Raw genomic sequence first — 25,241 nt, 5'->3', positions numbered from 1 at the left:
CCGTGCCGTCGTCCGTCGTGCGCCCTCGTGAGTATGGGCGGGTGCGGCGGCCGCCGTCACGAACCTGCACACTGACTCCGAGAGCCGTTTTCGCCGGTGTGGTCTCTCTCGCGCACCCGTACGGGGCGCCCCGTGAGTGCGAGGGAGGCGGAGCGACGAAAACGACTCTCGGAATCAGTCTGCCGCCGACTGCGACGCCCCCCTCTCCCTCCCCTCCCCTCCTCTGCCTCCCCTCCCCCGCTCCTCCCTGGTTATTGTTTCCTGGCGCCACTTTAGCGCCGGTGGCTCGACTTGAACTTGGCGCCGCACCGTACGGTGCCCTGCCGTGCCGCACCGTGCTGTGCCGTGGCGTGGCGTGCCGTGCCGTGCCGCACGTGAGCTGCATTGCGCGCCTTGACGACCACTTGATGCGCCTTGATGGACCCAGCGGACGCCACCAACGAGACGACTGGCGTTATTAGCGTGCACTGTGAGGCGCGGGGCTTCCGATAGGGCCTCGCCAAACTACACACTAAACGCTCATGGACTTTTTGTGCCCAAGTTATAACGTATTAGTGCAGGTGTAAGTACACTGAATAGTTAAGTTTGTACTCAGTATGCACTCAAAATTTCATTGTAAGGTATGTACTGTACTAATTTGGACATAATTGAGGTACAATTTAAAAAAAAATGAAGCACAATATATAGAAATATTTTTCGTAATTTATGGATTTTATTGTACCTAGCATAAATATGGCCATTGTTACAGACAACGAAAGTACATAAGAATTTAGTGCGCACCGACGAAAATATTTGATTTTCTTTTCGTTTTGTATTCCAAAAGCTTTACCAAAGCTCAGTTTTGAAAAAGTTTTTTCGTTTCTGGTCGTTGTTTTGCCACTTAACATTTTTAGTAATTTTTTTTGAAACCTGACAGCTCTTAAAAAGAAAAGACCGTAAAATAGTTAAACATTTTTGTTGTACACGTTACGCTGGACAAAAGCTCAGTTTGCCATACAGATCATTTTTTGTTATCATCGTTTTTCTCGTAATATTATATTTATATTAGTAATTTTGTTAAAACTTTAGATTATTTTTGCGAATGCTTCATTCCAGTGGTCCAGTTCCTGGTGCCGGCACCAATGTAGACGTCGCTTCGCCCGGGCCGTGTCCAGGCCGTCCAGGCGCCGCCCTGGCCCTCGTACGTGACGGGGCGCGCGGCAATATTTCGTTTCCCCGCGTGACAGACTGTTGGTGTATCGGCTGGCGGTCGGAAGCGTGTCCGCTTGTTAAGCGGTGTACGTGTGACGTCTTGTTATGTGTCTCTCTCTCTCCCTCGTGTGTGTGTGTGTGTGTGTGGTGTGTGTGTGGTGTGTGTGTGTGTGTGTGTGTGTGTGTGAACGTGCGTCGTGCGTGCCTGTGTGCGCGCGAGCTGGCGGCTGCCAGTGATTAAGTGGTATTTTTTTTTCGAACCCGGTACCATGTACAGGTGTGAATGCTCAACCGGTCGAGCGTCGCCCGGTCGAGGTGTGGTACTACCATGCCGCGCCCCCGCGGCACGGCCACTCATCCACGCGCTGCACTCGTAAAAAAAACATCAACGAAACAACAATAACAACAACAAGAAATATGCAGTTCTGGACGATGAACCCGGGAACGAGGCGAGTGGACCAGGGCATCGTTTATCAGCTGGGCTGAGGTTGGACCGATCCCGCTCGTCTCTTTCCGCAGTGTGCCAGAAGACCGGCGCAGGGGGCCAAAACTCTAGACGCTTTTTGAGCTCCAGAGTCGCTGAACAGGACTCGAACCGAACGTGTGACCCCGCCAATGGAGTCCTCGTTCGGAGAGCAATCCATTGGTGGGTCGAGTCCTGTTTAGCGACGCTGGAGCTCAAAAAACGAGTCCGGGGTTTTGACCGCCTGCACTGGTCTTCTGGCCCAGTGTGCGGCGAGACCTTGGACGTCCTGGGCGGGCAGACCTGCAGCCTGCAGCGGGAGCCGCAGGGCGGGGCGGGGCGGGGGCTATCACTGCTCATGTGGGTGGTGTGTTGGGCAAGCCGGTCGGCTGGGCTGCGCCGCGGCTGGCTGCCTGGCTGCCTGCCTGCCTGCCTGGCTGCTGACCTGGATCGTGCAGCCACGCGCCGCCACGCGCCGAGCGGCCACGCCCCGGACAAATCGGCGAGCCTCAACTAGAGTACGGCTGCTGCTGGAAGCGGCTTTGAGAGGATTAGTTTTCTTTTCGCATCTCAATCGCTTCGCGGAGCGTTTCTCTTTTTGCAAATTATGAGCCCCCAGCTGCGTGTTTGTCTAATGTATATCAGCTATCAAATACTACCTTGAATTTGATTTTTCAAAGTCGATATTTTTTTGTTTGCAAAGTGCTATGCAGCAGGGGAGTGGATTTACCTCCCTCAGTACAGTAAAGTCGTTGCTTAAACTGCAGTAAAAATTGTCGTAATAAACTTCACCGATATTTGAACGCGGGTCCAAACTTCTCCGATTGGCTTGTTGAGTTTGTCTCGTCGCCCCGGTTCCAAAAATACCCATACATGCCCTTTTAGCTGTATGCATTGCCGAAATTCCTCTCGCCCCCCTGTACACCATGATGCGTGTGGTTCCATTTCTCCTCTACCTTTGGCGCCCGATCCAGTTGTATTTGTGGCAGTGTAGCGGGGCTGGCCGGGCAGGCACGCGACCTTGGGCCGGTGCAGTGACTCAGGTTGGGCCGCGCCGCAGTGCCGCCGCGGCCGGTCTAGTCTAGGCGTGGCGGCGGGAACCGCGCCCGCCGCGTCGCGGAACGGAACAGGTCGGTGATTAACACGCGCGCCTCTGTGTGTGTGTCTGTGTGTGTGTCTGTGTGTGTGTCTGTGTGTGTGTCTGTGTGTGTGTCTGTGTGTGTGTCTGTGTGCCTGTGTCTGTGTGTGCGTAAGACCGAGGCGACCCTTACGACACCTCCGTCGGCCACAATGTGTCACTGCACGCACACACACATTCACACACTCACACTCATACACTCACGCCTGCCGACCGAGATATAGGCGACAATGTGCTTGAGTGTGGGTTTATGCCTCTATGACATGGGTTGGGTTGGGTTGGATATTGTCATTGTCCAATTTTCCGTTCCATGCTCATCTCAGACAGTAAATATGTGACGGTGAAAGGCTGCACCAACATATTGTGGTGATTTTCACCAAAATACAAACGAAATTCGTCAAAATATCTACAAGGTACAGTGAATTCTCAAAGGTATGTTATGAAGTCAGCTGCACCATCATAATACGGAACATTTTCACCATAATATGGAGAATCTCCACTGTACAACATTTAGAGTGCACAGAGAGGGAAAGAGACAGACAGAGACTGTGACTGTCTGTGTCCGTCCAGGTTGAAGCGACAAACGCGTATCCTGCGGTAGTCTTGCGATACGAAAGCGAAAGGACTGCACGTGAGGTGGTAACGTGCACATTTCTCGCAAGTTGCACTAGACTGGGGTGTGTCGCGCGACAATTTTCAAGATTTTTTTTTAAGTTTACAATGATTTTTTTTTTGCCGTGCCGTTTGGCGGTGTGACACTGCTCGTTAGCCGCGGAATGCGTCGCGCCATAACGGCTGCAGCGAATCACTCACGCGGTGGGCCAGAGAGAGAGAGAGAGAGAGAGAGAGAGAGAGAAAGAGAGAGAGAGAGAGAGAGAGAGAGAGAGACGGAGCGGGCGTTGCGGCGCTCTCATTCTCATTACCAGTGGCGTGGCGCGGGGTCACTGCCAAACAAACGGCGCGGCCATCTGCAGCCAGCGGCAGCCAGCAGACTGATTCCGAGAGTCGTCGCTCTGTCTCTCTCTCGCACTCACGGGGCGTTCCGTATGGAAGCGAGAGAGACGGAGCGACGAAGACGACTCTCGGAATCGGTCTGCAGCGGCGGCAGCGAGACCTCCCCATCTGGGGAAGGCAGCCGGCCGGCAAGCGGGGCAGTGTGGCAGCGCGGCCTGGCCCAGTGCAGGGGCCAAGGTCGGGCCGCACCTACACAATCAACCACCCCCTCGCACAGTGGGCCAGAAGACCGGCGCAGGCGGCCGAAACTCTGAATGCATTTTGAGCTCCAGAGTCGCTAAGCAGGACTCGAACCGAACGTGTGACCCCACCAATGGATTCCTCGTTCGGAGAGCAATCCATTGGTGGGGTCACACGTTCGGTTCGAGTCCCATTTAGCGACTCTGGAGCTCAAAACGCGTCCGGGATTGTGACCGCCTCCACCGCCTGCTGGCGAACTGTTCGGACTCGCCGACCCGGACTGACCTACCCCAACTCACTCGTCGCTCTGCGGTGTGCCAAGGTGTCCAGTCCGTTTTGGCGCGAAATTTGAAATCTGGTTGGCGGCTTCGCTTGCGGCGCGGCGCGGCCCGCTAGTGGCTGGTGTGTGTGATTGGGGCTGCCCCCTCCCCCTCCTCTCCTCCTTCAGGCCCGCCGTGCGCTGGAAGCTGGCCGCCAAATAGGGAGCTAGCAGGCCGTGCGGCGGCGCTGCTCGGTGGCGTGCAGCTAAAACGTATCTGGTCCATATCTCGGCAGGTGTGGCGCGGCGCGGCCGATTTGTGTGCACCGGCCCGACCGAACCGGCCGGTCGCTCGCCCGCCAGACCGACTCCGAGAGTCGTTTTCGTCGCTCTGTCTCTCTCGCACTCGTGGGGCGTCCCTTACAGGTGCGAGAGAGACAGAGCGACGAAAGCGACTCTCGGAATCGGGCCGCTGGCGTGTGCTGCGGCGCCGCGCTCGGCCGCGCTGCTAACTGAACTGACCCCCATCGCTGCTGCCCGCCTTGCCCGCTTTGAATGTGACGGAAATTGGCGCCATTACAGTGCAGGCGCTGCCGGCAGCCGGGGCGGCCTGGCGCGTGGACGGCGGACGACGAAAAAAAATAAGGCGGCCTCGTCGAGCCGGTATTCGAACCCGCCGCCACCCGCGCGCCACGCCGTGTAATCAGCGTCGCGGTAAATTCGACGCACGACGCCGCCACACCTGCGCGGCACAGCACTGCTAGTCCAGTGGCAAGTTTGCTTACCAAAGTAATGGTCACACTGTTTTGAATCCTTAAATTTGCAAGCCGTCTCGAATGGTAGACCTAAACATTGACAAGCCTAGTTCTAAAATAATACTCCTTTTACCCAAAATTTCCGATCTCTAGTGCATTGCTCTGTCTGTCTCTCTGCTTGCCTGTCTATCCGTCTGTCTGTCTGTCTGTCTGTTTGTCTGTCTGTATGTCCTCACACCCCTACAGAACGTCCCATGAGTGCGAGAGAGACGCAGCCCTCAGCGGAGCGCCTGCGAACTGCAGGGTAGGCCGGCCCGCCAAGCGCCCGTGTGTTGCGGCGTGGCCTACCCCGCACTTCGCAGGCGCTAACGGGCACACTGTCTCTCCACGCTCTCTCTCTCTCTCTCTCTCTCTCTCTCTCTCTCTCTCGGCCCGTGTCGCGTGTCGCCGTGACGGAAACGGGGCACTACTTGTCCCGAGGAATGCGCCGTGCCGCCGCGCCGCACCGCGCAAGCTTGCAATATCGAGGCGTCGATCAAGCCGGGCGTGGGCCGCCGGCCGACACGCACTCTCTCTCTCTCTCTGTCTCTCTCTCTCTCTCTCTCTCTCTCTCTCTCTCTCTCTCTCTCTCTCTCTCTCTCTCTCTCTCTGACTCTCGCATAATGTAGCATTTGTACAAGTTTTGGACAAGACTTTAGCAGGTTGCGTTCAAAGCTTGACCATTCTCAACCTTCAGAATTTTTCTCTTTTTGCAAATTTAATTAACAGATTTCTGGGGCTTTTCTACAATTTGGTATCATAGAAAAACTATCCAACAAAATTTCTGCCGAAATGATTTTGCGACGACTTTGTCTTCATGTGATTTACGATTCGCTACATTGTGTGTGATATTTGGATCTGGCGGCTCGGGATCCTTTTAAAAGCGAACGAGCGGCGGCGCGGGGAGTCGAACCCCGGCGCTCTGGAACCGGTACCGCGGTCGCTCGCCGGAGCCGTTCCGATCATGCTGGGCGAGGCGATGGGGGTCCTCTTTACTATGCAAACTGTATGCGCGCCGGGGCCCGCCGTCAGCCTCCTATGCAGCCTTGCCTCCCCCCCCCTCCCCCGCGCGGCACGTGTACGATGCGTTGTCCGATTTGCTCCGAGAGCCTTGTTTTTGGCCGTTTGGCGGGGGAGGAGGCGGTGTGGAGGGGGGCGGCGGCGGCATGCCGTATACCGAGGCGGCCGTTGCATAATATCGGCTGGCTGGTTTGTGCAGCTGCAGCCGCCACGCCCCGCCACGCCCCGCCAGTCGGAACACTGCCCGCGAGATATGGAGCAGGCTGCGAAGGTAACGAAGGGGGAGAGGAGGGGGGCGGTGGGCGTACGGAGCGTGTCAGGGGGGAGGGACTTCCCCGGCGTACTTTGTTGTTGTTGTGGGTGGTGGTGGTGGTGTCGATGTTGTTGTTGGCGCCGGGAGGGTGGAATTCGCGGATTGCCTCGTCGCTAATTTTCTTTCCTCTGCGCTGCGGTGCGGGATCACTGGCGGAATTCCGCGGTCGCACGGCAGCGGCGCACAGTGGGCCAGAAGACCGGTGGAGGCGGTCAAAACCCCGGACGCGTTTTGAGCTCCAGAGTCGCTAAATAGGACTCGAACCGAACGTGTGACCCCACCAATGGATTCCTCGTTCGGAGAGCAATCCATTTGGTGGGGTCACACGTTGGGTTCGAGTCCCATGTAGCGACTCTGGAGCTTCAAACGCGTCGAGAGATTAGCTGTCTTCGCTGGTCGTCTGCCTTTTAAACTCCAACTTCTGCGACCACTGTCTCCGTTTCGCCACGAGGCGCGGTCGGAATTTCGTAAATACAGTGTGGCGCTCGCGTCGTCCCGCTGCGGCATGCTACAGACCCGAGGCTGCCCGAGACCCCCGGCGGCGGTCCGACGGGTGCCGCTTGCCAGTTTTGCTTATTGGCCGCGATTTATGAGTCAGTGCCGCGAGCACGCTAAAACTTTTTTCGAAAAGCCCCGCCGAAAATTCGGCGTAAATAGCCTTCTTCGGCGGACAACTGTCGCGCCGCGTCTAAGTTCGGTGGAATCACCCGCCGAACGCCGCCGAAAGCCGATGACGCGGCCGATGAAGGTCCGCCGAAGCTCGGTGGGAGTGCCCGGGCCCATGAGGCCCCGTTGTGCTTCGACGGCCTTCCGCCGAACGGCTTGCCGTCCATGTTCGACGCTCCTTCGTCAGATCAAATATAATTGGGATTTTATGTAACAGGACACGGAATATACTAGCAAGGCAACGTAAAATTTCACGTAGAATCTTATTTTAGGGTCAGTTGTGTAAATTGTCCAAGGATGTCCCGGTTAAAAGCGGATATGCAACTCAGAGCTAGGTTATGTCAGCCGTGACGTGCGCCTCGCACCGTGCTTCGACGGCAAACCCCTGTCGCGATTCACGCCGTATTTTCGGCGGTATTCCTTCGAAGGTTCGAGAAAATTTTTAGCGTGAGTGGCGCTCTGCTGTCCTTCTCGCACGCACTCGCGGCCGTGGGCCGTGCCGGCGCACAGTGGGCCAAGACCGGTGGAGGCGGCCAAAACTCCAGACGCGTTTTGAGCTCCAGAGTCGCTGAATGGGACTCGAACCGAACGTGTGACCCCACCAATGGATTGCTCTCCGAACGAGGAATCCATTAGTGGGATCACACGTGCAGTTCGAGTCCCATTTAGCGAGTCTGGAGCTCAAAACGCGTCTACTCTGCAAACTGTACAGAGTGCTCAGTACACTCTATTTGGAGTGTACTCATAGGCACACTCCTGTGAGAGTGTGCTCAGCTGAGTACACTCTAACGAGAGTGTGCTTAGCTGAGTACACTCTAACGAAAGTGTGCTTAGCTGAGTACACTATCTAACGAGAGTGTGCTTAAGTCTGCACAATTCATGCAGCTGAGTACACGTTCGTGGGAGTGTACTCGTGAGTACACGCTGAAGAGAGTGTACTCATGAGTACACGCTAAAGATAGTCTACTCATGAGTACACTCTAAAGAGAGTGTACTGAGTACACTGTTGAGTTTGCAGAGTAGAGTTTTGTCCGCCTCCACCGGTCTTCTGGCCCACTGTGCGGCGTGCCACGTGGGTGCGAGAGAGACGGAGATGGCGGTGGTGGCGCGTGGCGTGCGGGCGTCTGGCCGTCTGCAAGTCGCGCGCTCGCGAACGAACCAACGAAGGCTGCAGACTGATTCCGAGAGTCGTCGCTCCGTCTCTCTCGCACTCGTGGCGCAGCCCCTGTCGGTGCGCAAGAGACGGAGCGGCGACTCTCGGAATCAGTCTGCTTGGAGCCGGTTCGCGACATTACACTACAGAGGCGTTTGATCGCTGCTAACCGACAAGCCGGCGACCCGCTCTGCATCGCTCTGCATGTAGGCAGAGCGTGCTGCTGATGCTGTTGTTGTTTTTGTTGTTGTTGTGACGACTTTCTGTTTTTGTCTTTGCAGGTTAGTGAGGCGCTCGGAGGCGGCGGCGTTTTCGTCTTCGCGCGGTGAGTCGGCTGCGTTTGTGTTCGTCCCTTCCGCGGTTGCTACCGCCGAGCGCACAGTGGGCCAGAAGACCGGCGAGGCGGCCAAAATTGTAGACGTGTTTTGAGCTCCAGAGTCGGTAAATGGGACTCGAACCGAACGTGTGACCCCACCAATGGACTGCTCTTCGAACGAGGAGTCTATTGGTGGGGTCACACGTTCGGTTCGGAGCTCAAAATGCGTATAGAATTCTGGCCACCTCAGCGGTCCTCTGGCCCTTTCTGGAGTTATTTGGAGAGCAGTCTTTTCGCCGCTCTGTCTTTGTCGCACTCGTGGGGCTCCCCGCGAGGGTGCGAGAGAGACAGAGCGACGAACCGCTCGGCCGGAGTTGGCCGCGGTCCTCCTTCCCGGGAGTCGCGATGCCTATCGGCGCCACCATATCGCTGTCCTTTAATTGCTTAATGGCCCCGTCCCCTGTCTGGCGCGTTCCATCGGGTGGTGTACCGGACGAGACAGTGTGGGAGTGAGAGTGCCTTTGAGAAAGTACGAGCCGCCGCTCCGCTCGCGCCGATTTTCTTGGCGTTTGGCGGCGATTTTGAAATGAATTGGCGCGGGGTCTTTTGTTTGAGGCTCACTTTGAGACGATTGCCGTTAGTTTGGATAGCCGTTCGCGCAGTGCTGTTTCAAGTTTTGCCGTGGATACGGCTGCCTTCCTCGTTAAAAAACAAAACAAAAAGAAAAACGCGCGTTTTCTTCCTTTCAAATTTCAAAATTAAAATTTTACATTTACTGAAAAATTTCACCGAAAAAAAAAGAGATTTTCTACTTAAAACATTAACCCACGATAATTTTCCATTGTAACTTTTTGCCAAAAAATGATTGTGTCCTCGAAACTCGAACTTTGCTTTATTTTTTCTCAACTCTCTGAACAAAATTCAAATTTTACGTTTATTATAAGTTCTAAGGTTTTAAGTCACTACACAACTTTTTTTTAGAACAAAAACTAATTTTTTGTGGCTGGGCGCGCTATGTAGAGCAGAGCAAAGTGCGCCGCGGGATTGTGTGTCACTTTTCGCCGGAAGGACGCGACGCCGCGACGTGTCACTTCGTGTCGCGCCGTGTCGCGGCGGGCAGTGCACGGCGGTGCAGCGCTCGGCACGCCGGGCTTCCTCCACGTGTCGCAACGGGGGCCGGCCGTAAGCGGCGTGGCACAGTGGGCCAGAAGACCGGTGGAGGCGGACAAACTCTAGACACGCGTTTTGAGCTCCAGAGTCACTGAATGGGACTCGAACCGAACGTGTGACCCCACCAATGGATTGATCTCCGAAAGGAATCCATTGGTGGGGTCTCACGTTCGGTTCGAGTCCTGCGTAGCGACTCTGGAGCTCAAAACGCGTCTAGAGTTTCGGCGGCCTCCACCGGTCTTCTGGCCCACTGTGCGTGGCCGGGCGAGTCCACGCCTCTGGAGGAGCGAATGACGCAGGCCAGGCGGCTGCGCCGTGCGCTCTATTCTGTGATCGGTTGATGATTACGTGGATTACGAACGGAACCCGTAATCGTCAGTCGCTTTTTACATCTCAGGTTGAGAAGTTCCCCCAAAAGTTCTAGCAACAATGCGGACGAATGCTTCTGTGGGGTTCATAATAAAGCTAAAATAAATATTGAAGTCTTAGGTAAACAATCCTCGAAAAAAATATCCTGGTAAGTGCCAGAATTTTTGTTTTTAAAATTCTTGAAAAACATTCAGGTACTTCTAGAAAGAAGTAAAGAACACTCTGGAAGCCGTGCAAAACTAAACAACGCTATAGTAGAAAAACTCGAAAAAATAATCTACGAGAAATAGAGAAATTTTGTGCGACAATTATTGTAGAAAACTTCGGAAACAGTGACACGTTGAAGCCCAGATGGGCGTCGTGTTGCCGTCTCGTCCTTTTGTCGCTGTTGCCGCTGTTTTCGGGAAATGGGGAAGGCAGCGGGCGTGTCGTTGTCACCCTGCCGCCGCCGCCGCCGCCGCCACTGTTCCGCTGTCGGGCCGCCGACGGTTCCCGGGTTCGAAACCCGGCGGCGGCGGCGCACAGTGGGCCAGAAGACCGGTGGAGGCGGCCAAAACTCTGGACGCGTTTTGAGCTCCAGAGTCGCTAAGTGGGACTCGAACCGAACGTGTAACCCCACCAATGGATTCCTCGTTCGGAGAGCAATCCATTGGTGGGGTCACACGTTCGGTTCGAGTCCTGTTAAGCGACTCAGTAGCTCAAAACGCGTCTAGAGTTTTGGCCGCCTCCACCGGTCTTCTGGCCCACTGCGCGGCGGCGGCCAAAGGAAAAACGGGTCGCTCACCTCAGGTGACTATGGTCGGTGACTACGCTGGTCTGGGTCCGGGCCTCATGCTGGTGGTGCTCCGCCGAGGGCCCCTCGGCTCCGCGTCCTGGAAGCAGCAGAGACGGCGTTGAGATGAAATTGTGCGTGTGTCGGCCCGGCCGCACAGTGGGCCAGCAGACCGGTGGAAGCGGCCGAAACTCCAAACGCGTTTTGAGCTCCAGAGTCGCTAAGTAGGGCTCGAATCGAACGTGTGACCCCACCAATGGATTCCTCGTTCGGAGAGCAATCCATTGGTGGGATCACACGTTTGGTTCGTGCCCCGTTTAGCGACTCAGGAGCTCAAAACGCGTCCGGGATTTTGGCCGCCTCCACCGGTCTCCTGGCCCACGGTGCCCCTGGCGCTTATGGCGTTGCGATGCCCGTTGCGTGCTTGGGCCCCGAGGGCGCCTCCCGGAGGCGCGTCCAGCGCGGCCCCGCACGCAGCCATCGGGGTTACAGCGGGCCGTGCAACGATCCCGTTTTGGGTCAGGAAGCTGGCGGGGCTGGAGGACGTCCCGCCGCGTCCCGCTGGGCCGGACGGTGGCCGGACGAGCTGACGGACAGGGGATCGAGTCCCGGCGCGGTCCGGCCCGGCCTGGCCCGGGGTTGCCGCAAGCGTGCGTTACCTTGATGAGTCGGGCAGGCAAGAGGCTGGATCGGGCTGTACAGTAGAGGGAGTTCGCACTCAGTAAAAACGGTTCCTGGTTTTCCAAGGAGCCCCTGGAAATGGCCTGTGTCTTTATCATTGGCATTCTGGGACAACCAGGAACTGTCTTTACCGTAAAGACCGTTTTCCGATCAGATTTTGTATCGATTGATAGACTTTCAACTAACTTAGCTCAAGGAGAGAGTTTCTTTGTACACAGATTGCGTTGGATTGTGTCGGATTGTTTGGTATTTTGTATGATTTTGTCACGCTTTTTGCCCACTTGCGAGCTTTTTAATTGTCCCCTTGGAGCGTCCACAGATTGGACCCTACGTTTCTGCTAATGCCTATCTTAGCCGTGACACTCGACATGGCACTGGAAAACTTAAGAAGTTTGGTTTGCTTCTGCTGTATTTTTTATTTCGAGTTTGTTGACGACTCTCTGCGATGCCATTGGTGGGTTTGGTTTAGCTGAGCCGCGGCACGCTGCGCTTGGCCGTGCTTGCCCCATTTCTCCCTGGAGCAAGACCGCATGGACTCCCCCCCTCCCCCTTCTCCCTCAGGCCCGGGCCTCGGAGTTGTGTCGGATCAAGACAGACATATACGCGCACCGAGTGAGTACAGCAGAACCTTGGCACTAATATCCCTCCTATATCTTTTCCTGCCACGCCCCGCCACGCCCGTCTCGGAGCGCGCGCTCCGGTGCAGCACACACACACACACACACACACACACTCGTAGATCTCCGGCACTGGTATTGACTGGAATGCGTCGGGATAAATTCGACCAGCTGGGGGCTCGACGTGTACGCGCAACGATATGAGAAAAGAAAAGCAGCCAAGCCAACAAGAAATAACTGCAAGTGAACAGGTTGGTTTCGCGCGTCGCAAATGATTATTTCAGCGTTGACATGGAAAAGAAACGATTCAAGAAGAGAGTTGGATTTGTTTTCGTTTTTTTTTCTTTTCCAAGGTTTTGTTGATTGTTTTTTTTTTTTGTCGAGCAGAAGCGCTCGGACTTGACTCGCCCAGCGAGCGATCATATGGTGGCTGTTACGGTCTGCCGGCCGTTTGCCGTGCCGAGCGCGCGCCGCCGGCCGGCATGCTGACCTGCATCGTCCTCACCCACTGCCCCGGTGCTGCCCCCCACACGCCCACACGCACACTCACACACACACACACACCCAGACTGACTCACACACGCTCATAGACTCACACATACACACACCTACAGGCGCTCACCCGCGCGCACACACACACACACACACACACACACTCAGGACCGATCCGCAATCGTGCACTCTGACCTGTTAAGAGTGTGTGTGTGTATGTGGTGCGTGTGTGTGTGCGCTTGCGCGCTATTGTTTTATTACGAGGGCACATCACGCGCCTCGCCCGTTATTGTAATGTGTGTGTGGTGTGTGTGTGGTATATATACTTTTCTAATAGGCCGCCGCGCGGCCGGCAGGGGCGTTCGTGCGGATCGGTTAATTGAAAAATGAGATGCGGCCTCCCCGTGTGTGTGTGTGTGTGTGTGTGTGTGTGATTTGCTTGGATTTATGAATGATCCCGCTCGGTGCGCTTGGCGACGCGGGCGGTCCGGGTCAGTCTCCTCCCTCGGCGATAGAGACGAGACTGCGAGCCGAGTGCACGGCGCGGACTGTAAAAAACCTCTAAACGCTTGTCCGCGAGGCCCTCACGGTGTTTCTTTGTGTGCGACTCTATGCAGAGTCGAGGAATGTGTCCGAAACAAAGTCAACACCGAACGAGCGGCGCTGTAAAGGGGACCTCTTGTTTGTCGGTGTGGGAACCGGCCTTGACTCGGGGCCCTAAAGGCGCCGCCGGATCAGAGAGAGAGAGAGAGAGAGAGAGAGGCCGCCATTGTCGGCCAGCTCATGGCGCTTATGGACGCGATGCGTATCTGGAGCCTCCACGCGCGCGTTCGTAAAACGACCAAGGCTGGGCGGCGCCGCCTATTTTTCACGGTGTCGCTGCGGTCCCTTGCAGTGGCGTGGCCGACGCGAAGCGGGTAAAAAAATGCGTTTTCTGCAGTGTGGCCACCGACCGACCGAAAAAAATATTAAATGTTTTGGACCTGAGTGTCCAGTTGGAGGCACCTGTCAATACCCTTCGGTCCCAATGCAAGGTCCGGCAGGCTAAGTGGCTCTAGTCCATCGTCGGATTTTTTCTCCGCTGATAACAGCTCCCTGTTTTCTTTCCGCGCTCTGGATATTAGTCTGCTTCCGAACACGGCTTTCGTCGCTCTCTCCCACACCCACACGGCGCGCCCCTATGAGTGCGAGAGAGACGGAGCGACGAGAGCAGTGTTGGGAATGTCAGTGCCTGATTAGCGAATCCGGTCCCGAATGCGAGTCGTGAGATTAAAAACGGCATTAGTGCACTGCCTTCTATTCCGATCGTGTGTTTGCAGTGGCGGACGGTGAAAGGGGGGAAAGGGGGGGGGGGGCATTGGACGGTTGCCACCGAGCCGAGCCAATCAACGGTCGGGCCCGCTCACCCGGACCGCGCTCGCTGAAATTATCAATTAAGCGAGTATCCATCACGAAATTGGGCCGGTCGCGGCGCCACCGTAAATTCTGATTTGCGTTCACTTTCTAACATTGCGGGTGCGTCTCGTTTCGGGATTTACTGCGCGTCGGGAAGGACACTCTGGATTCCAGACCCTTGAAAGCTCGGTTTTGAGCAATTCGTTACTTTCTAAATGCGGTACTCTTTTAATTAGATACTCTCCAAGTAAGATATTCTCGAATATTGACCCCAGGGTTGTTGGGAGCTCCCAATAATTTGCTACTCTCAAAATTCAACGTTCTTAATATGAGGAACTCAAAATTCGATGCTCTCAAAATTCAATGTTAAAATTAGATTCTCTCAAACTTTGGTACTTTTAAAATTGAATTTTTCTAAAAATTCGATACTTTTTTATTGAAAAGAAAAAAATCTCAAACTTTGTTATCGTCCAAGTTTGACAGTATTGAAAGTCGCCACTCTAAATTTGACTTAATCCAAACTAAAGATTTTGATCTTCGATATAACCTCCTACACTGAAAACGCTGTCTGTCTGAGACTGCGTGCTGCGAGCCTCGTGGCGGGTTGCTTTTCTCCCAGGACGTCCTGACCCTGGGGACGGCGAAATGAGCATATGTGCCGACGTTGCATGCGTGCGGGGAGCAGTCTATTAGACGCTTTGCGCCACGCCTCGCGCGGTACGCCTTACTCTGCGCGTACGCTGCAAGCCACGCGGGGGGAATTGATAGGACGTCATCATTTGCCGTATGCCGACGGGTGCCGACACCACACGCCGCGTGATGGCTCTGTTTACAGTTTATCCAGGGCGCGGAATGTCTGAATTTTAGCGCTGAATTTTTGACATTTGGGACTCAGAAATATTGAACTAGGGCGCACAATTTTTAAAGTTAGGCGCGGAACGTTTGAATTTCGGCGTGGAATTTTTGAATTTTGGCGCAGAATGTTTGAATTTGGGCGCCCAATGCCTAAATTTCAAAACAGAAAAGTTCAAGGTAAGAAATCTTACATTTCCAACGAAATTTTGCGGGGAAAAGAAAAGAGTGTGTCGTAGCCTACACACTTTCTTACGCCCTCGCTCTCTCTCTCGCTTGCGGGACCATGGGGACTCTGTTTTTGTTTGTGGTTCGTCACCTTGTAATTGCCTGGCAGACTCCCACGCCACGCTACGTGTGCGCGTCCTTGGGAGGGGGCCCTCTGTATTGGGTGGAAAACGGGGGGGGGGGAGGTGACAGCAGAAATCCCGCCGTTTACTTTAGGGCTTGTCGTCTTTTTCTCTGGTTTCGTCCAGTTGACTCGAGCACTTTTATTTCTTTTGCCCTCCTGCAATTTTCTTCGCGACCGTCGCGACAGTTTGTAAACACGCCCAGTGGGTGACGCCGTTTCGAAAATTGAAAATCGGGGTCGTCTCCTGTCTGGTGGGCCCACCCGTCGCGGACGCGGATTACAGCCTCTAATGTGTCGGCGGAGTGACGTGTCTCTCTCCCTCGGACGCGGCCGGATGAACTGATTTGCATAATTACGTGGGCTGCGTGATGCACTCGTAGCCGACTGACCCGAGCGGACCGCGGCGGGCTGCATGCCAGTGCCAGGGGCAAGGCTGCTGCACTTTTTCCAAACTTTTTTTTTATTTCGTGCGCGAGGAGACAGGAGAGTGCGTACCGCCGCCCAGATTGAGTCATGCGACGTTCGCGCGACGTGTGGTGACGTGATAATGTGCTGGATGTGACGGCGAGGCGCTATTATGAAGAACGAGAAGAAAGTAGAAAAAAAGAATACGATGTCGAACAGTTAAAACGTAGTTGACGACTCAGAAACCACGTTGATGACTAAGAAACTGAGTAGACCAGTCAGATACGAAGTTGACTTCGTCAGAAACGAATTTCACGAGTCAGAAACAAATTTCACGAGTCAAAAAACGAAGTTGAACCAGAAAACAAGTTGGCGAGTTAGTAAAAGAAGTTGGCGAGTTAGTAAAAGAAGTTAGCGAGTTAGTAAAAGAAGTTAGCGAGTTAGTAAAAGAAGTTAGGGAGTTAGTTAAGGGGGCACACCAGTGAAAATGCAGAGGCTTCGTAAAAACGTTATTCTGAGTAAAGTAACGAAGGTAATGGGTTGAAATTTTATTCTGAAGCATAAAATATGTCAATTTAACCAAAAAAGTACACGGCAGCAAGGGGGGCGACGGGAAGGGGGGTGGGCGCCATTTTCATTTTTCGGTGACACGGCTCCACTTTGCCCAACTTTGTGAAGCCCTCGATTGAGCCTGAAACATAGGGTTTCAAAATTTCTCATCAGGACACATGTGGCTATCGTGTGAACCACGGACATGTCGGAAAAACAATCCTAAATATGTTTTTTTGAGAAGCAAAAAACGAAACTCATTTTTTGACCATATTTTTCACGTTTCCGTGTTTGTGGCTCAGGCCCTGTACATGCTACGACCATATCCGAGGTTCACACGATAGCGACAAGTTTAAGAAACATTTTGCCGCAAACCACACTCAATTATCTCAATTTTTGCGCCCGCAATCGTGGGCACCAGGTCCAAAAATGGCGTTTCGAGAAAACGACGTTTGAAGTGAAACTACGGTATACTCGCATTATTCCTCATTACGGACGCAATTATTGACATTTTTGAGTTCGGTTTGCGCCAAAATATTCCTTTCTCCAACTGCGTTTCGATGGTTCCAGGGTTTTGGCATTGGACTTCAAGTGAAACACCTGAACGTTGACAATTGAGGTAAAATATGCAAAAAAAGTTACCCTTTTAGGAACTTCAAAAATGTGCCCAAGCCAAAGTAATTGGAATTTTGAGGTTGGGTTTGCGGCGTTCGACTCGGGATAAATAGCAGAAAAATATGATAAAATAAAAAAGGAGGCCAAAATTTGACGATTTTCACTGGTGTGCCCCCTTAAAGAAGTTGGCGAGTTGAAAAGAAGTTGAAAAATCATGAAGAAGTTGAAGAGCAAACCAAGAATTAAAGGTAAGAAGAATTTTAAAAGCTAGATTCCAAAAACGAAGCGGAAAATTGGGTTCGTCTGAAGGAAAGCAGTGTAGCTGGCTAATGTGTCGGATGCTGGATTGCCATGTGGCGCCGTGTGACGACACAGGCGGGGAGGCCCACGCGACGCCAATGACGAGACCAGAGCGGGCCTCATTGACTGCGTGTGTGTGTATGTGTGTGTGAGTGAGTGTGCGTGCGTGCGCGCTCTTCGCCGCTATGTCGGACGGGAGAGCAACGACATCGATGGCGGATTGGCGGAGTCTGACACGCGTCGTCAAAACCGTGGGTGTCAAAACGGCGGCCGTTTGGTGGCATGAATGGAAAGTTTTCTACAGCACAACATAGGTCAGATTTTTCCTGTCCATTTTCTTAACGGTATGCGTTGTTTTCTCAATTGGCGCTGTTGTGTCACTTCGGCGGTTTTCGTTTATTTTTTTTACTAGACTGTCTCTCCGGCAGACGCACCATTTCGAACGGCGGCGTGCTTTTCGGCCCAACGGGCCCAGCCTGTTGGCACCCGATGGCCCTTTCCTTTTTGTGCGTGTTGCGCGAGTGTCCAGTTTTAATGCGGCTTAGGCATGAAGCCCGGATCACACTTTCACTGCACGCCCCGCCACGCCCTGGCCAACCGCGCGCGTGCACCGCATGGAGGGCGCCGCGGCGTCGCGAGGGTGGCGGCCGAGCCACTGTCGCCGCGTCACGTCGGCCGCCTCGCGACGACGGCGTCCTGACGGCGTCCGGACGGCGACAGGCACGCCGGCGTCGCCACTCCGCGCTTCCGCGCTGTGTCATCCCCTTAGCCGCCCGTCTAGCCGCTATTAGCGGACACTGGCAGCTCAACGCCAAAAAGCCAAACAATGAAAGCAACTTCGAAATTTCAATGCAGAAACCTGCCAAATTTCGAAGCAAAACTCTGCCAAATTTCGAAGCAAAACCCTGCCAAATTTCGAAGCAAAACCCTGACAAAATTCGAAGCAAAACCCTGACAAATTTCAAAGCAAAACGCAGTCAAATTTCAAAACAAAACCCTGTCAAATTTTGAAGCAAAACCCAGTTAACTTTTATGTTACACCGTAAAAATAATCTAGAATGACCTGCTTGACTCGAAATAATTATCTACTTCAATCTCAAAACTCTTAAAAAAGAAAACATATTTTTCAACTAACAAACAGAATAATTTTTAATATTCTATGGAAGTTTTACAAAAGTTCTAGAAAACGAGAAAAAGACAACGGTGACAAATGTCTTAGGTTGGATTCAGAGCTGTGACCCCCTGCTGTTGCGTCTTAGCAGGTTCCCGGCGAGGCAGCTCGTTCGCGTAACTCTGTCCAGTGTGCGGCGCCCTTGGCGACATGCGTGAGGGTCGCGGGGGCGTGGTCACGAAGTACCCAAAGTGCGTGGCAGGGCGGACTGGTTTAGAAGCGCCGCGACCGCGCTTCGCCCCAGAGCCTTGGCCTTGGTCACCGGGCCGCGGCCGTCCGCCCAAGTCACTCTCCCTCGCACCGTTGGAGAGAAGAAGAAAAAAAGGAGCGGGCGCCCTTTTAAGCCGGCGTGGTCGCGCTTTTGTGGCCGGGCTTGTTTGGCGCGCATTTTTGCATACTTTCCCGTGAAATGGAATTGTTGAGAGAAAAGAGGCGATCTGTTGGGAACGCGTGTGCCATTGTGTGCTAAGGAAGCCCCCGCCGAGTGGTCCCTCGGAATGCGTGTGGCGTCACGGGCCGCCGATGACAAGTGCATTGTGCTTTGCGGGGGCCGCGAAAGACTGACCAACAGAGTTTAAAGTCAAGTGCTTCGCTTTTGGCCCGTTGATAGGTGCATCATTTTTGACCAGTTGATTTGTGCAAATTGTCAAATTTATTACTATATTATATACTATAATATTTCATTTATTATTATATCATGTCTCTTTGATTGGAAGTGCAATATTTTGTCTAGGTTTCAATACAAATTTTATGATAATAACTGAAATGTGTCTAGTACTGACACGTTCATTTTTTTCAAGTTGACGACAAGTGAAACAATTTGTCCTTTTCATAATTGCCTTCTTTTTTCTAGCGCTCGACAATTGCATCATTTAGTCCTCTTCATAATGGCATAATTTTTCCACTTCGCAACAAGTTCATAATTTTTGTCTCGCCGTCCTGCAACACAACCTGCATGCATCCATCGGGCCTAATTGACTTCCTCACTCGGTCGCTACCAACTTCAGTCTCTTTTTATTCGCCCCTCGGGGCTCGCTGGCTACCGGCACCGAAGTGGCGCCCTCTATGGGACTCTCTGTCGCACCCGCTGACTACCGGCACCGGAGTGGTGCCCTCTATCTCTCTGTCGCTCTCAAGCTGGGCGCCCGAGGGCCCCAGAAGGGGCCCAGCAGGGCCCGAGGTGGTTCACGACATCTGTACGTCTCTCGTCGGAACTGGGCGGCGGGGCGTTACGACCGATTGTTACCTCAACTGGCGCACGTTCTCAGTAACGTACGGTGCTGGAAGCGCCGTTGGTGTGTGTGTGTAGGTGTTTTACTTTACCAGTTCCCCTTCACAATCTAGTCACGTCGAACGTTATTAATTTGCAAAATAAAATAAACCATCCTCGAAATTTTAATTTGCTTTTAATTTTAATTTGTCTGTACTAACTTTTCAAGTTTTTCTTAATTTTTCTTTTTTTACAAAATTATTTTTTTTCTTTTAATTTGACACGCTTTTTGATGTTTGTTGTGACAATTGACGAGGGCCGCCGTCAGTTATGCGACCGGCCGGAGACCGGAGACCCAAACGCCGGGCGTGGCCGAGAGCTCTCGGTGTGCATTCGTGCGTCAACGATTCAACAAATGTCGGGGCTCGTTGGGTCGCTGGCTCGGGGCCTTTGTGGCCGAGCCAGCCGCGTCGGCAGCGCCGCGTGTCGGTTCGGGTGCACTCGGTGACTCGGCAGGAAACTGGAGCGCGGCGCTAGAGCAGAGTCACATTTGGCCGGCTGGATTGTGCAACCCGGGTTCAAATACCCGTGGCTGCATTGGATTTTTTTAGGGGTCCCGACAGGACTTCTTTTGCTTTTGACGCGTCTCATATTTTTTTGATCTTGTTGGGAAATCGTTGAAGTCAAAATGTTAAAATTCTCCATCATTAAAATTCTATGATATTCTAAAATTTTACTGTGGCAAATTTAAAATTTGATTGTTACACTGTGTCGGTCTTTACGTCAGCAATTCTCATTCTGCCTAACGTTTTCCTGGCGATGGCTCTCTCAGCTTAGGAAGGGGGCCCGTCGACACTTCGCGAGTGCTTGGCTGGCAAGATATGCGGTGGCAAAAGTGCAAATGCGGCCGAATCGCCTGTGTCTCTGCGCCAGCGTGTTAACAGTGCCGACGACAGGCCGCGCTGCCAGCTGGCAGTCCGGAGCAAGGAAAGTCCGACTCGTTACTCAGTCTCGGAGGAAACAGACATTAATCAACATTTTCACCTGCTCGTATAGTAGCATGGGGACACTCGGTACTGGAGAAAAATAAAATAACCCCCTTAAACAATGCCCGGCCAGTTTCTTTATCTCAAAGGAAACATAAACTAGTGATATTTTAATGTCCCCCAAAAGAATCCGCCAAGTATCTTAAATCCCGAGGGAAACAAAAATTATTCGATATTTTTACTTAGTCATTTTGGCTTGGCATCCACCGTGGGCACTCAAGAAACCTGCAATGACCCCCGAAAAACGCCTTACTTCTTTTGCGTGTGTTACGAAGAGCAAGAGCAAGCAGATGAAAATGTCAGAAAGGGGAACAGTGGCGGTGGGAGAATAATTTCCCGCTGTCGCGTGGCGCGGTGGCGTTGTGCGCGCCGCGTCGTGTGAACGGTCTGCCGGCCGCCTCCGAACGGTCGTCTCTCTCGCACTCGTGGGGCGCGCCGCCGGGGTGCGAGAGAGACAGAGCGACGAGCGGTTTCGGAATGGTCCGACTGGTGCAGACGCCGCGAGCGGGGCGCCACAAGCGGAGCCCAGGCGGGTGCATCACTTTCGCTTCTGTGATTGTATGCGTGCTTGTGCAGTCCGTGTGAGCAGCAACGGCGTCTGTCTGTCTGTCGGAAGCGCACGCTACGGCCGGACCACCGCGGGCACCCACCGTCTCTCTCTTGTCCTTACGCGACGGTCAGTGAGTGCGGCAGAGACAGAGCGACCACACGGTCCTTCGGAACAGCTCGGCAGGCGGCGCTAAGCCGTCGGGAGTGATGGCTCGGCGCCTATCGGCCGATCCGCGGCCGGGAAGGGGACCGACCGGACCGCGCCGGACTGCCGCGGGGAAAACGCGCCAAAGACGATGCACGCCCCTCTGTTGCCTCAGTCTCATTTAAAGTTCGAGCGGTTTGCAGTAAAACCGCCTCACGCCAGCTAAAAATGACAGCATTCTATTGACAACAATACACTCAAAATTGCTGAAATATTAATAGGGGGAAAAATGGCTGGAAGAAGGCTGAGTGTTACCATAGGCGAGAGAGAAAAACATGTTTTCAAAATGTTTGCAAAATTGAAATTATAAGGAATTCTTGATACTATGAATAGAACAGCCCAGGGAATTTCAGGCGATTCACTTTCATCCGATTATTCCTTTTTCCAAACCGGGTGAGAACTTTACTTTCATTCAGAGTAAGGTCGATTTCGTTCTTCTACGAAAACATTGAAACTAATATCTAGCTTAAAAACACTCATGTGAATTGCCGGCTCGCACGAGCGTGTTCAATTTTGTCAGGCAGTAGGTCAGACAAAAAGTAAAAAAATTAAGAAAGGCGAAAAATGTTTGCCGACAAGGAAAAAACGCGGCGTGCGAATGCATGGCGGGGCCTGCAGTTATTGCCGCTGTTGCAACCGTAGCAGTTAAAGGCGGGGCGAGTGGGCACGGAGCGAGCACGTCGACCTCCCCCCTCCCCCTCTCCTTTCCCCTTTCCCTTCCGGTCCTTCGCGACGTCCTCCACACTGCCGGATGCGAATGTGAATGTGGTGCTGCTCTGGTTGTGACGCCGCCTAATTGCCGTGCTGCACTCGGATTGCGGTTCGCTGCGCCGCGCGCCCGGCCGGCTAGGCAGTGCCGGCCTGCCCGCCTGGGCAATTGAGTAAAACACGGCGCATGGAGTGGTTGCGAAAAAGACTGGCCACCGCGCGGCGTGGCGGCGCGCCTTGGCCGCCCGCCGCTGCTATTCCGCCCCGTTTATCATATCGGCCCGCTTCGGGTTGCGCAGGGTTGCTTTGGTTTTGCCGGCCGACGGTCAGTCGGAATGGGCAGTGGCGGCGGCTGTCGTGATCCAGAAGGGCGAGGCGCGTTTTCAAGTATGCAGCAGCGTCATCTATGTCAAAAGTACTTTTCAAAAAAGAAAATTGCGGGTTCCAAAAGAAGAGACCTGTACTTCAAGCTAATCCACACAAATTTTTCATAGAAAATAGACGTTGTTTTAAACTTTTTTCTTTATTTAAAAACCTTACTCTTTTGTATTTTTTTACCCCTTTTACCTTTTTTAGGCTTTTTGTTTCTTAACCTGTCTTTACTTGTTGCCTTTTTTTTACTTCTTTTCATTTTTTTAAACTTTTTCTTTTTAAAGAAATGTACATTAACCTCATGATGCTTCTTTTTCTTTCAAAAAAAAAGCGCACATGTTATGAACAACTAACCCTCTGCTCCGAAAAAAGCGTAGTCTTTTTCTCTTTCTATCTTTTGCCGGCGCTGTCGGCGCCAGTGAGTTGATTGAGTCGTCAGCGCCCCCCGACCTTTCTGGCCGCGGCGCCATGGCGGAGCCGAGCCCCGGCCGGTGCAGTCGGTCGCGCCGTCTGCCGGCGTCGTCGGCAAGGTCACGGTCGCATCCTCGCTCGCTCGGGCTTTATAGGCCTGCCGGCTCGCGACTGGTTTTTCGGGGTGGGCGTCACACATTCATTCTGATGGCGCGGAGAGAGGAGACTTTTTATCGATAAGCTGATTATGTCGAAGGATTAATGTGAGAGAGGAAGGAACTCTGCTGAAAATTTTGCTGTTAAAATATCTTCAGTCCTGGGGCTAAGAATAAAAATGGTTTGTATGTGAACTTAATTTGAATCCATTTATATATCCTCTCATTAGTTATGTGAAAAATTAAAAAAAAAAAAAAGAAAAAAGAATATTGAGGTTTCCTTACTTTGAAAATAATAAGTAAGGGCCTCTTCTGACAAAAGGGGTTCTAAATTTTCAAAATTGTCAATGTTTAGTTTTGTGACAGTCTTTACACGGCAAGGTGTGTAGTGTGTACTCGTCCGTGAGTGACGCATCACCGGAGAAGGGGGAACCCCCCCGCGTGCGACCGAGCAATTCGCCACGGCAAACATTCGGACGACGCGGCGCCGAACATGTGTGGAGGGCGTCGATCCGTGAAGCGGCGAGGCAGCGGCGCATCGGTCTTGAGGATGGTCAGGGCCGAGCCGAGTCGAGTCCAGCCGAGACGGCGAAGAGCGCGGCGCTCACCTTTCTCCGGTCTCGGCCAAGGCGACTGTGTGTGTGTGTGTGTGTGTGTGTGTGTGTGTGTGCACACGGGTTTTGCCGCGGGAGATTCCTCCTCGCCACCGTCGTGGGTGCGAGAAGGCTTGTTTTGTTCCTTTTTGCGGCCATTGTGAATCGCCGTACATGTCAAAAAGTTTTCTCTGAAAATCTCAGGAGTAAACGTAAAGGCCCGGTAAAGGTAAAGCAACGGGAAGCTGGAGTTTTCGACGGAGTAACGGGGCGGCCGGTTACGTCGCGGTTGTCGCGCTCCGTCTCATATTCGTCACCGACCCGCGTCGTGCGGGGCGTGACCCCGCCACGGACACGAAGTCCGTGTTTGAGGTCTAAAAAGCACCAGGAAAGGACGCGGAAAATGAGGCACTCTGCTGCCCTTGCGTCGGCTTTTTGGGTGGCTTTCGTCATGACCCCTGCCTGCGATAGTGTGTGAAAGCCTCGCAGGTTTCTAACCGGTTGCGAGCCGCGCTGATTCCGCTCTGCGGTGCCGACGGCGCTGACAAGGCGACACGCTCTCGTTAGTGAAAAGCGGGAATAATGAAGAGTGAGGCGCGGGGCGAATTTGCCCCGTTGCTTTGTTGCAATTGAAAAAGAACGAGTGTACGACGAAGATACGCAGACGCAGCAGAGACAGGTAACCTGTGGTTTTAGCGTGAATGGGATCTTCATTTCAGGATACAGGTGGTAGTAGAACCGTTTGCGTCAGTTCAAGAATTTCACTCTGAAAACCTCACTACCAAATTTAGGTCTTACAAAGAAAAGTGGCTTCTAAGGACGAAGTACTATATGTAAACAAAAGCTTACAACAAAGAAAATACTTCGTAACGAACTACTCTTTTGTATCACAAACTCAAAAGATTGTATCTTACATATTTGCTCAAAATACTTCCTGAGGTTTGAAGCGTGTTTATAGAACTTTTATGTGAATAACTAATCCAGCTATAAAAGTCGTGCAAGATCACTTTTGAATTGTATGGTGTGTTGCTGGAGCAGTATATTTTATTAAGTTCACCGTCTAATAGAACGCAAGGAACGAGCAGGGGCAAGCGGACAAAGGGATTAACTCATAAGGAGCACTAACGGAAGGCACTGCAGCGAAGAAGGGATGCAAGAAAAGGAGCTGAAAGAATGAGAGGAATAAATGAAGAGTGAAGAAAGCCGAGAGAGAGGGGCTACTTTGTTTTCTCCCGGCTGCACTGTTTGCATGCCTCGTCGTGCCTGTGGCCGTGCCGGCCGTGCCGGGCTGCATAACGATATGCAGTTAATTGAAAACAATTACTGCAGCCTCTGTTTTTGCGCACGAGCGACACGCGTTCCTGCCCGACCGATATCGTACAGTGTCATTAGCTTTCCGGAACAGGGCGAGTCCGTTCGGGCGTGGCGCCGATCTTGTTTGGACGATTGGCTCCGAGCGTGTTCGGCTATCGCCGGGTTTCGGAATGTGTTCGGGAAGTGACGCCTTGGATTTCGGCCTCGGCCGACGATGTCCGGTTGCGCGCCGCGCCCCGCCACGCGTCGGACCTGATTTACAGTCTGCTAGCCTGGATTGCGCCTGGACGGTTTGAATCAGATTCGTGATTGCGCTGCTTGGCGGGGCGGTCAGCTGTCTGCGCCGAGCCGCGCAGGGCTGCCAGCCCGTAATAAGTCATTGTTTGTAATTGCGGTAAAGAGGGCCTTATTATGTGCCGCGTCTGTCACGA

The 25,241-nt window shown here is 53.1% G+C and overlaps 1 protein-coding gene and 1 long non-coding RNA gene across 2 annotated transcripts in view; one reads left to right on the top strand and one right to left on the bottom strand.

Moving 5' to 3' along the window:
• Nucleotides 1-25,241, top strand: part of LOC117645246 (N-alpha-acetyltransferase 16, NatA auxiliary subunit) — a 115,668-nt gene that overhangs the window by 40,463 nt on the left and 49,964 nt on the right. The gene's annotated exons all lie outside the window — the stretch shown is intronic.
• LOC117645256 overlaps nt 1-25,241 on the bottom strand; it is a 57,599-nt gene that overhangs the window by 31,612 nt on the left and 746 nt on the right. The window contains exon 2 of the long non-coding RNA XR_004587717.1: nt 10,831-10,918. This is a non-coding gene — a long non-coding RNA (uncharacterized LOC117645256). The remainder of the gene's footprint in view (nt 1-10,830; nt 10,919-25,241) is intronic.

This window comes from Thrips palmi, unplaced genomic scaffold (assembly GCF_012932325.1).
Source record: "Thrips palmi isolate BJ-2018 unplaced genomic scaffold, TpBJ-2018v1 HiC_scaffold_18, whole genome shotgun sequence".
NCBI lineage: Eukaryota > Metazoa > Arthropoda > Insecta > Thysanoptera > Thripidae > Thrips > Thrips palmi.
This window is presented reverse-complemented; position numbering and strand designations above follow the sequence as displayed.